The sequence below is a fragment of the Cupressus sempervirens genome, chromosome 7 (assembly GCF_028749045.1).
Source record: "Cupressus sempervirens isolate cs-2001-9-10 chromosome 7, ASM2874904v1, whole genome shotgun sequence".
In the NCBI taxonomy this organism is placed as follows: Eukaryota; Viridiplantae; Streptophyta; class Pinopsida; order Cupressales; family Cupressaceae; genus Cupressus; species Cupressus sempervirens.
Genome location: NC_143124.1, coordinates 505,104,343 through 505,121,565, shown reverse-complemented (window position 1 = coordinate 505,121,565; position 17,223 = coordinate 505,104,343). Strand labels below are relative to the sequence as shown.

At 33.0% G+C, this 17,223-nt stretch overlaps 1 pseudogene across 1 annotated transcript; it reads left to right on the top strand.

Moving 5' to 3' along the window:
* The first annotated feature begins 1,345 nt into the window (after positions 1-1,345).
* Positions 1,346-10,428, top strand: LOC149547742 (ABC transporter G family member 35-like; annotated as a pseudogene). Its single transcript, XR_016354269.1, has 18 exons — positions 1,346-1,681; positions 1,775-1,895; positions 3,752-3,840; positions 3,931-4,015; positions 4,236-4,395; positions 4,478-4,554; positions 4,661-4,715; positions 4,807-4,896; positions 5,000-5,301; positions 5,520-5,801; positions 5,900-6,216; positions 6,995-7,155; positions 8,402-8,499; positions 8,597-8,730; positions 8,854-9,081; positions 9,394-9,565; positions 9,657-9,911; positions 10,047-10,428. The product of XR_016354269.1 is annotated as an ABC transporter G family member 35-like (transcript).
* The last annotated feature ends 6,795 nt before the right edge of the window (positions 10,429-17,223 follow it).

The window sequence follows — 17,223 nt, the reverse complement described above, 5'->3', positions numbered from 1 at the left end:
AAAGAAAATTGTTTTATTTTTATTTTTAAAAAAACTGTAATTACAATGAAAATATATCAATTATAATAAAAGAAAGATTGCACATAAAAGACCACTACAACTTGAAAATCACATAACAAAATCCTAACTATACCTCTTTCCATACATATGTATCTTGGAGATATAAAAACCACATTGTCAACAGTTAGTAAAATACAAAATGACAAATAATCCAATTAAAACAGAATTCCACGTCTAAATGAGTCCAAAGAAAACACCGAAGGTAACGCCGACATAAGAATCAATGTATTGCATTGAAGATAGAGAGAAATAATAAGCGAATGACACGTAGCTGCGGTGCTTAAATAGAGAGGCATGCGATGGGCTGATTATGGCAGTCGTTATTTTCGTAACTGCAGCTTCATCTGGTTCTGGATTCGGAGAGAAAGCGGGTCGTAAGGAGGAACATGGCAATATATAATCCTCAAATTCAACGCTGCCGATCTGGAGTGAGTTGCATGTTGCCTGTGAATTCGATCGACATGTGGAAAATGATCTAAAAATACATCCGATGCTTCGACTTCCAACGAAAATTGAATAATATGAAGAAAAACATGCATCTGAGGTTTACGAACTCAAGTCTCATTGGAAAGAAGTTGCTGCATTAATTGCCTCTAAATCAGCCAAAATATTTCGTATAAAGCGATTGGATTTTAGCTTTCGGAAGTTGTGGCAGAACTTCTGGACTCATTGCCTCTGAATCGGAGTGAAGTTTTTCATTTAAAGGTCACGGGACACTTTTCTTTGCGAAATTTCGTGAAATTTTTTGAAGTCATCGGCTTTAAATCGGGGGCGCGAAAGCTTTTCATGTGAAGCGACCGGAAGTGAAATTTCTAGAGGAATTTGAGGAGAATTTTCGATTTAAGGTGACCGGAAATTAGATGTACGATAATTCTACGAAATTTTCTGTATTTAGTGACTTAGGGTGAAAGTTTCCATTTAAAAGCATTTGAGTTTCACGTTGCGAAATGTTTTAAAAAAAGCTGTAGTTTTTTAGGCTTTGAATTAGGGGGAAATTTTTCATTTAAAAGGAGCGGAGTTTCGCTTTGCGAATTTTTTGGAAGATTTTCTGCATCCATTGGCTCTAAATCAGGGCAAAAATTTTCATTTAAAAGGATCGGAGTTTCGTTTTGCGAAAATTTTGTGAAGAATTTAAGTATTCATTGGCTCTAAATCAGGGCGAGAAATCTCAGATACAGCGATCGGTTATTTTCTTTGCATATTCGCGCAAGAATTTATGTATTCATTGCCTATAAATCAGGGTGCAAATTGTCAGAGAAAGCTACCAGATTTTCGAAGGAAGGAAGAAAAGCGGGTGAAAGATGGCAGTTCCAGTGGATTTAGAAGGCGGATCGTGGAAAGAAGAAGACAATGTGTTGTCCAGATCTTTCCGCTACGGCGAGGGGGCAGCGGAGGAGGAAGCCACCCTCAAATGGGCTGCTCTCGAAAAGCTTCCGACTTATGACCGCTTGCGGAGCTCCCTTCTCCGCCATGTCGGCTCCACCGGTACCCTCCGATATCAGAATGTTGATGTTACCACATTAAACAATAAAACTCGCGGCGAATTCATCCAGAGGCTCTTGCAGGTCACTGAGGTCGACAATGAGCAGTTTTTGTTGAAGCTCAAGGAAAGACTTACCAGGTTACAATTTTTTTCTTTTCTATTTATTTTCTTGCTTTGAATGAAGATTCAGTAGAGTAGATGAATGATAAATAGCTAATATGGATTTTACAGGGTGGGGATTGTGATGCCTACAATAGAAGTTCGGTTTGAGAATTTGAATATCACTGGGGAGGCCTATGTCGGAAAGAGAGCTCTTCCCACGCTTGTCAATTCCACCATTAATACAATCCAGGTATGCCCAAATTCTGTCCTGCCAAGGGATTTTTCTGCCTTTTTGAGATCGGATTAATAGGTTACAAAGTGTATGCTTCTAAATTTGGATTAGGGAAAAAATTTTAAGGAGTTATGATAAATTTCAATGCATTTTAAACGGCAGGAATACCAGCCTGCAATAGCTTTTAGTTTTTTTCTTTAGGAATTGAATATGAAAACCCTGATACATATTAGGGCTCATCTGAAGAGTATAGATTAGATATAAAATTAGCAAACTGGGTAGTATTCAATCCGTCTTGGCTGCATATACACTGGTAATATCTATCTTGTGAAGTTTCATCTAGTAGTTACCACAGAATTTTACTTAAGCTAAGGAAAATCTTGCTAAGCTGCATAAAAACCTCTGAAGTATGAACGAGGAACTCATGTTTACAGCTTACTTGGTTTTCATGGTGGAAACCTTAATGCACCAGTCGAGAACACTCCCTTCACTGTGAATATGGAAGAAACGAAGCTTCCATCTTAAGATTTCTTAATTATACATAATTTAGGGCTTAATTATCCTATAGACTACATAAGGATCAGTCTAAAACAAACAAATAAATAGATTAGCGAAACATGCCAAACTCTGAGTATAATGCCCACATTACATAAACATAATAATAATAATAATTTAATAAATGTTTAATGCATAGGCATAATTAACCAAAAAGTCGGTATTAATTTTGGAAAAGTGGGTTTAAAACTAACTAATAAATAATTATATTATTAAACATATTGAATATATAAATTATTTAAAGGACATGTTATCTATGATCAATTATATAATACCATTCTAGCTTTGGAGATCTAATGGAAGAAGAGAAGGTAAATAGGAGAATAATGGAGTTAATATAAGCCATAATTTTGAAACAATAATATTATTCCATTTTTATAATAGAAATTTAATTTGTATAATGATATTTTAATGTTGAAATTTATATTGAAGCGATATTTTTGTAATAAGAATGGTATTTATAAATATTTTAGCTATAATTAGATTTTTGTTTTTGTTTTGAATAGATACTTTGAAATACAAAATTGTAGAAACATCTATGTAAAAAAAGTACTCTTATTAAAATATTGTTTTAATATAAAACATTGTTTAATTTAAATATTAAGAATAAAAATCATTTTATTCATTTATTATAGTAAAAACATATGGTAATAAGTTAAATAGAGATAACTATTAATGAAAAATATATAGATCACACATATATTGTTCAAATTTAAACATTTTTAGAGCTCTTATTAGAGGTCATATACCTAACTAGCAAATCTAGAACTCTTATTTTCTTTGAACTTGTTTTTCCCTTTTATTTTATTTGGATGATTTATTTTGTGAAAATGTTTACTAGTTCTAATTATGTGAGTTGTATATTTCCATTAGTTATAAGTATGCAACTATTAATTTTTAGTTTTTATGTTCAAACTTTTTACACTTATTCCTAAATTGACACTACAACATATCTATTATAATAATTTGAAAGAGATTTTTAAAATTGAGGAAGATTAAAGTGTGAACATCTTTGACAAATTTTTAAATTGAAGTTCAAATTAAGACATATAATGCTTACCAACAACAACAAAAATCACTATCATTTAATAAAAATTTTAATGAAAAAAAAGACTTCTTTAATATTTTATTTAAGCTTGACAAATTATATTTGATTTCTTTACACTAGATTCTGAGGAACAAAGGGGAATGGGACCTGTATCTGATGGTAGCTTGTCTGGTTAGAGCACTTCGTGTACATCCTCTTGCAGGAGGATTATAATGTAATAGAATTTAAGATATTCTCAATTAACTACATTGCAATCGATGTTGTTGTGCAGGGTGTTCTCGACTATCTGCGCATATTTCGTTTGAAAAGGACAACTTTAACTATTCTTCATGATGTAAGTGGCATCATAAAGCCTTCACGGTGAGTTCATCGTCTTTGAAATTGAAGATGTGCAAAGTGTAGAATTGTGACACTTGTTTATCTCTTATAACCTTTCATTGATCTCTTCAGGATGACACTTCTTCTGGGTCCACCTGGTGCTGGTAAAACTATGTTGCTAACAACTTTGGCTGGAGAACCTGACCGCAGTTGCAAAGTGAGTAAATTTCTATATATTTATATAGGTTAGAGAAAGGATTTGTTCTATAGAGGGATGGTTGTGAATTTCTGTCAGTATGTGTGGATGCATTTGTTGTCAGTAATTAGTCCTCCCCACCTAAGTCAGTATTGGTCAACCACGAAATATCTTATAAAGCAAATATTAAGGAGATTGCATGTATTTTCAGATATTTATAACACTAGCTTTCTCTTTACAGATTGGTGGCAACGTTACCTACAATGGACACTCGTTAACAAAATTCGTGCCGCAAAGAAGTTCTGTTTACATTAGCCAGCATGATTTGCATTTTGCAGAAATGACTGTGAGGGAAACGCTTGATTTTTCTGGCAAGTGCCAAGGAGTTGGGTCAAGATATGGTGAGTGCTTCTGCAGAAATTACTCACAATTGTATTGTCTTATCATTTCTGTACCCATATTGAATATACGTGGTTCTCACAGATCTCCTGCAAGAACTTTCTAGATGTGAGAAGCAGGCAAACATCAAACCAGATCTAGATGTTGACATCTTTATGAAGGTAGATGTTGGTACCAAACATATACTTTTGATTAAGAGTTCCTAATGAATTGATCTGCTCTCTAATTTATGCCAAGTTTGACATTTGATCTATGTAACGGTTACAGGAAACTGCAATTGAAGGCCAGAAGACCAGCCTTGTCACAGATTATGTGTTAAAGGTTGGATTTCAGTAGTCCCATGTTAGGTAGTACAAATGCTTAATAAGATTCAAATTTTAAAGATTATAATAGTACCCTTGATTTGTTTCAACTTCTAGGACTGGACATCTGTGCTGATATAATAGTAGGAGATCAAATGCGCCGTGGAATCTCTGGAGGTCAGAAGAAGAGAGTCACCACAGGTGTGTTTTACAAGGAAAGTTCCTTAGAAGTTTTGAAACATCGAAAGTTGAAATTATATCACTAAAAGATGCAATTTTTGTGTTTGTTATTAAACATTTACAGGGGAAATGCTAGTTGCTCGTCCCAAAGCTTTGTTTATGGATGAAATTTCAACAGGATTGGACAGCGCTACAACATACCAAATTATCAAGTGTCTGCGCCAACTTGTCCATGTTCTTGATGGCACAATGTTGATTTCTCTACTGCAGCCTGCTCCTGAAACATATGAACTATTTGATGACATCATCTTATTGTCTAAAGGAGAGATTGTTTATCAAGGACCTCGAGAACGTGTGCTTGACTTTTTCGATTCCATGGGTTTCAAATGCCCTGACAGGAAAGGAGTAGCTGATTTCTTGCAGGAAGTAAGTGTGGGATCCTTCATTTAGTAGAGCCTGCTGAATTTTAGGCGCCAATTGATTTCACATCACAAAGATTCAGTCCATTTTCTCACATGATATATCCATTTTAGGTGCCAATTGGTACCAAAGTGATCAAGTACTATGTACGATGCAACTGCTAACGAATGAAATTCTTAATAGTATCAAATTTATTAACCATGCTTTTTGTTTTACTTGAATAGGTAACCTCAAGAAAGGACCAAAGGCAATATTGGGCCGGTACAAATCAACCGTATCACTACATACCTGTCAAGGAATTTGCAGAGGCCTTCCGCTCATTTCATGTTGGTAAGAGTCTTATCGAAGAGTTGTCACATCCATATGACAAAACAAAGAACCATGCTACCACCCTTACATCTACTAGGTATGGTGTTAGTAGAATGAACATGCTCAAAGTTTGCTACTCTAGAGAAGTGCTCCTTATGAAGAGAAACTCTTTTGTTTACATATTCAAAACAGGATAGGTGAATCTCCAGAATCCCAAATTTGAAGAACTTAAGCATTTCTCTTATTAAACTTTGTGAAAGAAAGGAGAATAAATTCTGACAAACAAGTAACGCAGATTGTAGTTGTAGCGGCAATCACCACAACAATATTTTTGCGCACAGAAATGCACCAACGGACCATTACTGATGGAAATCTCTACATGGGTGCCCTATTCTTTGGTTTAATCCATATGATGTTCAATGGCATACCAAAAATGGCAATGACAGTTGTCCAGCTTACAATTTTCTACAAACAAAGAGACCAACTATTATATCTAGCTTGGGCATATTCGATACCAAACTGGATAGTGAAGATCCCATTTTCTCTGGTAGAAGCAGTGATATGGGTTTTCATTACATACTATACTATTGGTTTTGCACCAGAGGCTGATAGGTAAGTCTTGTATTTCTCTATTTCTATTGCATAGACAATGGTGATGTGTAGAAAGATAACTGTTCCACTTACAATAGTTTGTATGGTAATGTTATAATGAAAAATATAACAATTAACTACAAGCATATTCAAGCATATATTTAAGCTCCTAACATTTAATGACATCTCCACTCAAATCATAGCAACCTAAAAGGTTTTAACTACAATAGTAACTACTCTCAAATCATGGGTTTGCTTACACTTCAAACTACATTCCTGGTGTGAAATCAAGACAACAACCCCTTCCCGTAAGAAAATTCTCTAATTAATAGATGAAATTTAATTTCTTTCTTCTTTCATAGAATTAATAAACAATGAATGCTAAATGATTCATTTCTACCCATAATGCAAACACTCTTCGTTCTAGATAAAATATTGAAAGTTGGCTGCACGTTATCTAGTATTTTCAACGTTGTTTTACAATGATAAATAGATCTAGTATACGACTCTTTACTTGTGCTAGATATCCTGTAAACTAGTTCGTAAACAATCATTTCTAGAAATGCTGATCAAATCATATTCTAAAGAAGCCACATTTTATAACGTGCTGATGCGTTAAGCTTATCTAATGTTACTTTTCCTTTGTGACAAATGGCCTTAGATGTCAGAAATTTGACCAGTATACTTTGTAGTGTATAATTTGACCGATATACTTTGCTGTGTATGGGAAAAAATAATAATCAAAGAAGCATTGCAACAGGCTGTACTCATTTTGAGAGATCCTTTCTTTTGCTCGCAGATGCTTTAAGCAAGTCTTTCTCCTCTTTTGGTTGCATCAAATGGGAATGGGACTTTTCAAGTTCATGGGATCATTGGGTCGAAACATGATCATCTCACAAACTTTTGGAGCATTTGCTAATCTTGTCGTGTTCCTCCTTGGAGGATTTGTGGTTTCCCGAGGTATATAGTCTCCTGATTTCTACAAACCTTATTATTTACATTGAAGGAAACAAATTTCATGAACATTTTAGTTATGATAGCAAATTTTGAAATGAGGATTTATTATGTTGAAACAGTCGACGTACCCAACTGGTGGATTTGGGCATATTGGTGTTCTCCATTGTCTTACAGCCAAAATGCCCTTGTTGTCAATGAATTTCTATCTCCCAGATGGAACAAAGTAAGTGAATTTTCCTTTATTTAAAAGGATCATTGTATATCAAGAGTGGACAATCATACTAAACATTTTATTTCATCTCATATATATTACTTGTATGTAGCCAAGCAGTACTACCTCAAACAAGACATTGGGACATGAAATAATAGAAGCTCGTGGATTAATTGCCGAAGCTAGATTATATTGGATTGGTATTGGAGCACTAATTGGGTTTTGTATAATCTTTAATATTTTATTTACCTTGGCTCTAGCATACCTCAATCGTGAGTCTTGGATTTTGTTAAGATTTAATTATCTTTTTCTTATTTCCCTTTTAATTTACATCTACAACGGGCTCTAACAGAATCTTATTAATAAACAGCGTTGAGCAAATCACAAGCTGTACTATCTGAGGATATTATTGAAGAGAAACAGGTAAACAGAACTGGAGAAAGCAACCATGGAGAACAACTTAAGTCTGTTGATTTGACATCGGTTGTAAAATCCAGAGGTATGTCATGATCTCCACTCAAAATCTTTACTGCGTGTGAAGTTCCAGTCTGCTCAAAAACAAGTTCCTCATTTTAGATAGATTTAAAATTAAAATTTAGAAAGGTAACAAGATAAGCTAGAGCTTTCTTGTAAGCCTTTTGCGTACTTATGGATGTGTTAACCTGCCACTGGAAAAGATACGAATGTCTTATTCAACACTTCGAAAGAAACATATATTTCATGTTGAAAATGCAATTGTCGATTCCAAACGTAGCAATTGAAGGTGGTTGAATGTTAAAATATAAATTGTGCGCCTCGTATAAGAGAACATTGTAACTAAAAAGTATTAGAGAGGCCAATGAACGTGTGTTAATTTGTGGATGAAAACTTGAAAATTTTTAGTTTCTCAAATAAAATTTCTAGAAATTGATTGACAAATAGATCAAAGAGATTGTAACATGTTGAAACTCCACGATCATAAACACTACTTATAATTTCAACTGTTATGATATGAAAAAGTTAGCATTGTTCATTCACAGAATGTAGAATATCTTTCAGGCCATGCAGATTTGTCAGAGAGAAGAGAAAGTCTAACTTCAAGCCATGATAGAGAACTGAATGATATTCAGCACTCGATATTTCAGAAAAAAGGAATGGTCCTTCCTTTCCAACCATTATCAATTGCGTTTGTTCACTTTCTATTTGTTGCCATTAGAAAGAGTAATGATTTATATTTTTTGTGTGACTAATTAGGCTGTTGAAGGTGTTCCACCAATTAAAGAAGGCTATAATCCAGCAACATGGGTGCTTGAAGTAACCTCTATATCTACTGAGGAAAGTCTTGGGGTAGACTTCGCGAATATATACAGACAATCTGCACTCTATGAGTATGTACATAATGATTGGAAGTTCCTTTAGAAGGAACTTTTCTCACCCATATATCACTAATAAGTCCTCATAAAAAGTGAAAAATTGTCATGTAATTGCTAACATCATTTTCTATTTTTCAGATTGAATCAATCCCTAATTAAAGAACTAAGCAGCCTTGCTCCAGACTCGAAGGATCTAAATTTTCCAACAAAGTATGCACGGTCTTTCATGGTTCAATGCATGGCATGCTTATGGAAGCAGTCTATGTCTTACTGGCGAAATCCACACTATGGTGTTGTGAGGTTTTTCTTTAGCACAGTGGTTGCACTGATATTTGGGACGATATTTTGGGACCTCGGGACAAAGAGGTTGGTTTTTCTCTTGACTGGTATAAAAGATTTGCTTTGCTCAAATAGAACCCACCTGAGTTGAGTTCTACAAATTTCCAGCAATTTCTTAGTGTTTGCCCACTAAACTAGAACATGTTCCAAAACAGCAGTCACCTGTTATACCAACAAATTACATCGACAAAAAAAAATTTAGATTTTTAAGTTACGCTACAATATTTTCCATGGGAAGATTCTACTAAAATATAATATTTCTAAAAGCTCTCCAAGGCGTTCTTGAAACTTTATTTCTGTTTTAAGATCTTATAAACAGTTTATTATTTGTTTTGACAGAGGCAATCAACAAGATTTATTTAATATTTTGGGAGCAATTTATTCTTCCGTTCTTTTCATTGGAGTAAGCAATTCATCAAGTGTGCAACCTGTGGTTGATGTCAAACGGACTGTAGTCTATAGAGAAAGAGCTGTTGCGATGTACTCAGAATTCCCTTATGCCTTTGGACAGGTACAGTAAAAGGTATTTACATAATTTTATTATATTGTGTTTTCTATGCAACCTCAACTTAACCAAATGACAGTCTCGTTTATTCGTGTAGGTGGCAATAGAGTTTCCCTATGTGCTTATGCAGTCCATAATTTACGCTCTCTTGGTCTATTCCATGGTCGCATTTGAGTGGACGACAATCAAGTTTTTCTAGTTTCTATTCTTCATGTATTTCACGTTTCTATATTTCACCTTCTTTGGGATGGTGATAGTTGCCATGACTCCAAACTTCTCTGTTGCAGCAATTGTTTCATCTGCATTTTATTCTGCATGGAATCTCTTTTGTGGCTTTCTCATTCCTCGGCCTGTAAGCCTATCTCTTTAAAACTTTGAACTACAATTTTTTTTTTTTGGTTCAAGCAATTTTTACTTATTATAGTTAAAAATCTGAAGCAGTTTCTGATGTTTAATAATGCAACCAAGCCTGTTCTATTTGAAACAGAAAATTCCTGTGTGGTGGAGATGGTACTACTGGCTCACCCCTATTTCTTGGACACTTTATGGTTTGGTTGGATCTCAGTTGGGTGATGTAGATACAGATTTTGAGACAGCAGATGGAAAGCTAGCAGTGTCGAAGTTCATAGAAACTTATTTTGGAATCAGACATGACTTTCTAGGAATTGCAGCATTAGTGATTATGTGCCTCTTTGTTGGCTTTGCCTTGCTGTTTGGCTGGGCCATCAAGTATCTTAACTTCCAAAAAAGATAGGGATTCCATACAAGCCTGTGTACATGAAAATCATCTAGTTTGTTAGATTATATATCTCAAGAATTTGGCGAGATTGTCTCATCCAACCATATGTGGGCAAAAAGATTTGCTTCAATTGAGGTCATCTAAAAAAAAAATTGTTGATAGGTCAGTATAACTCAACTTTTTTGTGTCTATGTAACCATCATTTTATTGTTATACAATATTCAATTTTGTCTATACTTTTTAGTTCTTTTATCTATTTTTCACCCTTTTCCTTTTACTGTAATTGCAATGGGTGTCGTCTTACAATCTTAATTAAGAATTTGAACCCCAAAAATTGCCTGCAGTGCATGACCATTGTCTTAGTCATGGTGGAAGAGGTGTATGGGAATTTGGATTGTTGTAGTAACATAAAGGAGTTGACAAGAAAATAAAATGTTACAACGCATCTGTAGTGCCCCACACATTCAAGAGAAGACTAGAAGTGTGCGATACTTGAAGAAGATTTATCTTCTTCTTTGTATCTAGATGGTAGAGGGGAGTACCCAAATCAGAATTCTAATCATTTTCAAAACTTCAGTTATACAAGCATACACGCTCAAACCCTATCGATATTTTGGTTTATCTGATGTATGTACACTCAGGCTCCATTTGGTTGGGGAAGAGGAATTTGGCTCAAAATCTTATTATCTCATAACCAAGTTTTCAAAAATCTGGTTTTGCATTTTTGGAAGATAGTTGAACTGTTTGGTTGCAATAGAAGATGAATATACAAATCCATATTCTTCGTTTGGTTGCCAATTTAGACATTAGAATTGGAATTATTTTCAAATGCACCCGTTGTCAAAAACAGAGAAACCCCACAGCCATCGGCTAAGAACAATGCAAAGGAAATAATGATCTAATAGTAAAAATGTCTCAAGAATGACAAAAAAAATTTAGCCTTGCTTATTCGAAGGGATTTGAAGTTGATGATGAGGGAATAATCCTTGCTCTCCACTAAAAACTTCACTTGCAAGCTATAAAATTTCCACTGTATTTTGTTCATCAGGCTGATCCATTGTCTCAACTAGTCTGTATAGTTGTTGTCGGCATTCAGAATCCATTGTTGTTATCCTTTACAAAGCTATATAGCTAGGTTGTGCAAATTTTAGATACAATTTTGATTTGTTTTTCAACACCTGTTTCCTCAAATCATCCCCTCACAATTAGAATACAATGTGAAGGAATAAGGGAGATGGATTGAAACATTGCAGAGAAACCCAAAGCCACAGTCATCGTCAAAGAGAAACTTGCCCAACAAGAAATCGCAAAAAATCACAGACATGACAATTTTATTAAAACAAATTCATAAAACACAAAACTTGGTTTTGATTTCGAATTCCACCTTTTTTTTGGAAGATACTTCATCCAATTTTGGCCAAAAAATGGAAGACAAAAGTAAAAACCAAATAATAAATTTAAGCAACCAAATGGGGCATTATGAATAGTGTTTTCATGCATTTAGGGGGGTTTTGGAGCACTTTTATCAAGAAGTGGGAAGAAGTGGGAATGTGGATAAACATAATCAAAATAAACAACTTGAAAAAATGGATAATCAATAATGATTTAAAATTGTGGTTTTACAAAAGATAAAATGGTTCAGTATGTAGAACATTAAGTTACAAGTGTGTTATAATATTAATGTGGAAATGAAGAAGTATTCCATAGAAATATTTTAGGCTATTATGTAGACTAATCACATGAATCAAAAGAAGGCTCATTATATCATACTTGTTCAACCCAACCTAGAAACATGGTGATAGAGCTTACCTAGGGGTAGCTATTAAAGAGAAAGTCCAGTTGTTAGCATCACAGTTGCAAATAGGTTCACATCAGTTCAAATGCAAGACATGTAGATGGAAAAGACCTAAAGAAGGGTGGGAAGAGAGGACTCGCATATTTTATTTAATGACACTTTTCTCATAGAGTTCACCACATATGAAGACATTTGGACTTTATACAAAATCATCTTAAAGATGGAAAATGTACATAATTTATTTGAGAAGAATAAGATCAACTAAACTGCTTGGTGTGAAACTATAACATAAGCTTAGATATGGAAAGAAATAGAGTTAAAAGATTGTGGCCCCATAGTCCCTTTTCATAAAAATAAAATTATGCATATAGATTCAATTGTTGATGTTTGATTGAGACATTACATTCTGATTCAGGAATCATAATCACCATGAAATGGGAACATGAGCTTGTGAAAGAAAAAGGTTGTATTATCTAGTTTAATTGTACTTCTTGTTGCCTTGGAAAGCTCAACCTGGTACCATTGAAATTGTTAAATTTGTTTGAGGTAGTTTTCAAGGGAAGGGGCAACTACTCAGAATTGGACATTTGAATATATTCAAGACAAGACATGATGAAGAGAGGCTTATTCGTGTTCACTCCATTCAGGACCTATTGCTGCACATTTCTCATGTTTGCTAGTGGTCATGTCTGCATGCCCACTATCCTCATGGCTATGAGGGTTTCCCAATCATACAATAAGTCCAAGATGCACAATTTAATAGTCAAAGCGGAAGTTAAAATATATAAAAACTGTCTCAGGTAAGTTCAAATAAATTTGGTTTACAATATCTGCGATTGGATAAAAGGAAAATGTAAGAAACATTTTGTGCTCATGGCTATTGGAAAAAGGGAAGCAAAAACTAAATTTGATGATGATGTTCTCATAATGGTAAACCATTTTTTGTAGTTCCCATAATTGTCTATCACTTTGTAATAGTGTACAAGCCATTTCATATGATGTTGTGTAAATATTTGGATAAAGTGTTTTTTCTAAGAAATATATATTTATATAAGATAAATTGTGATATTATTATTACATTCTATTGTATAGGTTTAAGTTATATTTTTTGATTTTATGAATAATAGTTTACAAGATTCTTTTATGAAAGTGAATGTCATATAGGTGATGTTCATATAGATGTAACATTGGACCTTACAAAAGATAGTCCATCTTAGTACTACAACTAAAATGCACTTGATCATAGGATTTCTTCCAAGGTGTTGTTTCTATTAGATGGGTAGAGTTTTAAATAAGATCTTGTTAATTTACAGAATATTTTGCTAATCTTTAAAAAAAGTTATTTTATTTAGCCAGTCCCTTATTCTCCCAATTTTGATATTGGTAGCTTAATAAGATATTCATAACAAGTTAGAGTCAGCAATTTCATCCTCTATTTGTTGAGGCTTTCTAATTTTTAAATTAAAAAATTTATGATTGCGAAGATACTTTAACTATAATAGTGTCGATTTAAAAGTCTTTACTCAATGAATTACTTGATGATTGTAATAAAATAAAATTGGAGAAATGGTCAAAATAATGATAAACTAAATAAAATGAATAAATTTATTAGTTAATCAATGAGAAACAATAATTATGGTGAAGTTCAAAGTTGTATGTAGACTTTAAATATAGATTGAAATTTTGAAATAAAATGTATACCTTGATGTCAACAACGAGAAATATAGAAAATGAGAATTTAAAAAAATCTTGGTAAAAATGCTAAGAAATTTTGAAATGCCTTGGTGTTTTGATATGTACATTAGTGAACAAACAAGAGAACAAGAAATGCTAAGATATAGAGTGGCATTAAGCAAGTCACATGAAATAAATATGCTTAAGGTGTCAAAATATGTATTTACACACTTGATACATATGCCAATGCATTAGCGTCAGTGACACAAATGGAAATCTTAACTATACTTTGGGACAAGACATAAAGGTCATCACAGAACATGAACAATGGCAAAAATATAGGATTCCCAAAATAATTTGCACCTCCTCCAAACCACTTTGCTAAGTCACCCTCCAAATCACATTCAAATATGATAACATAAAGGGTCATGGCTAAAATAACAAGTTAGAGATAGAATTGGCCATATATATTTGATTTCAACTTTTGATGTGATTCCAAGTCCATTCTTTTATAGCTTTCACTACTAGCTTACAAAACAATAAAGACCAACTGGCTTGCAGACCTTAGGTTTTTCTCCGGTCTTGGAATTTGTTTGAAGTCCAAATCCCCCTTTGAATTTGACCTTAAATTTTCATGTAGCCTTAAAACTTGTTTCCAAACCCAAAACTCCATTTATAATTTGTGAAAATATGTGTACACTATAAAGCTCCATTACTCATTCATGGGTTGTAGACTAATATAAAAGTTTGCGAAGGTCTTTGGTTCTAAATACCTACTTTCACTTAGCACCAACAACTTCCCAAACAAACCATCTACTTGTTTCAGTTATGTGGGCCCACCAAAGATTTCATCCAAACAAGAATTCAATGCCAACCCAATGAGATTGTGAAGAAATAAGGTAAAAGTACATGATTGTATCACATTTTTATAAAGGAAATGGAAAATACATACAAATTTAAGAGATTTTTGTTTTGAATTTTAAAATGATAAAAATTAGTAAATGCAAAGCTCTTTTTCTTGTCGGTGAGAACTTAAACAATATAGTTTAAGAAAGACATAAGCACATGAGTCATAGAACCATAAAAGTTTTTGGATGGCGATAGCTAGCAAAATACCAAGCAAAAGAAGAATCCACACAAGAACTCTACAAAACCAACTAACCTAAAATATAAAATACCAATACAACCAAATGGTTATTATCATTTTCAATGTCCCATAAATATCAAATTGACATCTCTTCATCAATAATTTGAAGAAGCAATTCGTACCACTCTTGATTTATGATGCAAGAGCATCAATAGTACATCGACAATCAACATCAACCAAAAAGATTTACATTTTATGCTTTGTTAGATCTTTTACTTTAGGCAAACAAATTGTTTGTAATAAGCAAAATATTTTCTTAAATATTTTTGCATGACTTATATTAGACCTATGGTTTTAGTTTTGTGTATATTTTTTATATTTAATTTGTTCAATGAAACCAAATTTCATTCAAATTTAAATTATTGGTGATTGTGACTAAGTTTAGGAACCACTACGAGTGATGTGGTCTTATAGGGACAACTAATTTCATCATGTTGTAAGAGGTGTTGTAATAAATCTTAATGGAGATTCTAAATTCAAAGTCAAATTTGAACGTTGAGGTAAGTAGTGTTAAGTAACATGGATTGGTTTCTACAAATGTTATTATATTGCCATTTTTATTGATATTTTCCAAATGTAGATACCAATCTCATATAAATATAAGAGGAGACATGTCTCTATGATTAATCATTGTTAGTTAATATATATTAACAATATAAATCACAATATAACATATGTATTATATTATATATATATATATATATATATATATATATATATATATATATATATAGTGTATATATCAACATTGCATTTTAAAATTAAATCAATCTGACTATATAGCTATAATCTTAAGACTTCCTCTTAGCTAGGGAGGATTTGTTATGGAACACAATATGCTCTCAAGAATATGGAGATATATCATCTCAAAGTGATATTCCTAGAATGGAATATTTATGAATATCAACATAAATTCATCGACACACACACACACACACACACACACACACACAAAGGTAAATTTGGACCTCTTTTTTGATGCGCATCTGTTGAAAATGTGACTAGAAAATGTCAAAAATGATTGTTACTAAACTAGAGTCACAATTTTGACGCACAAGACGAGTGTCGATGTATCAATGAAAATATCTATCCAAAATTATTGTCATCATTGTCACATGGCGGTGTCAGACAACTAGTTTGAAACATCAAAATTGTGAAGACCACAAGAGATGCTTCATCGGGTATTGCACACAATTGATGACAGGCTTCGTCAAACTATCAAAGACTTTGAGATGATTCAATGGGTTAGTTATCCTCTCGACAGTTGGATGCGTTGAAATAAAAACAACTTCTAGAGATGTTTCTATAGGTTTCTTATATCGTCGACATCGGTAAGTGTCAAAATATCGACACTAGTCATAGTTAAAAAAGAAAAATCTTACCCTTTGACACTAATTGTATTGATTATCGTTGATAGGCCATCAGGGCTCAAGGATTTTTCTATAGAAGTTGTTACTCTCAATCTTTAATTGTTTCTTATATTTGTATGGGCACTCCAATTGATACTAAAAAGTTATGGTAGCTCTCAAGTAATTAAGGAATCATATATGCTAAGAATTTATTTGTAAATGGTGATATATTTCAACTTCAATGTTGTTTGAAGAGTTTCATATATTGGAATTAGATTTCATAAATTGGTACAAAAATAACAAGTTTTACATTGGGTTTATAACATTATTGTAGAAATTGAAAAGAAAAGAAAAATAGCATCAACTAGAAAAGAAATTTGATTATAATAAATAATACATAGAAGGCACAACAAACAAAACTTTATTTTGAACAAGGGAGGATCATTTATTAACAGTTGATACGATACTTAACAAAATACATGTCTTTTATTGAGTCTACCTACTTCAATCATAGATAGCAGATTGAACACATGTCAAAGGTTGTGAATGAATAATCTACATTAAAGGAACTTGAAGATCATGGATGAAACTGTAGCTAAAACAACCTACGGTGAGTGTAAAAAAAAAGAACAATATTTGAACAATAGTTCATTAAATTTTATTAACTAATCAAGTTATGGTGGAACTAAGTCTTAAAATCATGATTCTACAGAGCTTATTGCATGTAAAAATCACATTTTATTAAAACTAAAATAAACTAGAAAATTAGCGGTGAAGTGTTGGAGTTATCAATGTAGTGAAATGGTAAAATTGGAGTCGACATCAATTTTCATACTCCTCCTTGATACTAAAAGGATGCACAATCTTATCCCGTAGTGTCAAAAATAATCTTATCTCGTAGAGTTTTTTTTAAATAAAAATCTTACCCTTTGATTTGCATCAGTGGTCTGTAGTTTGGAA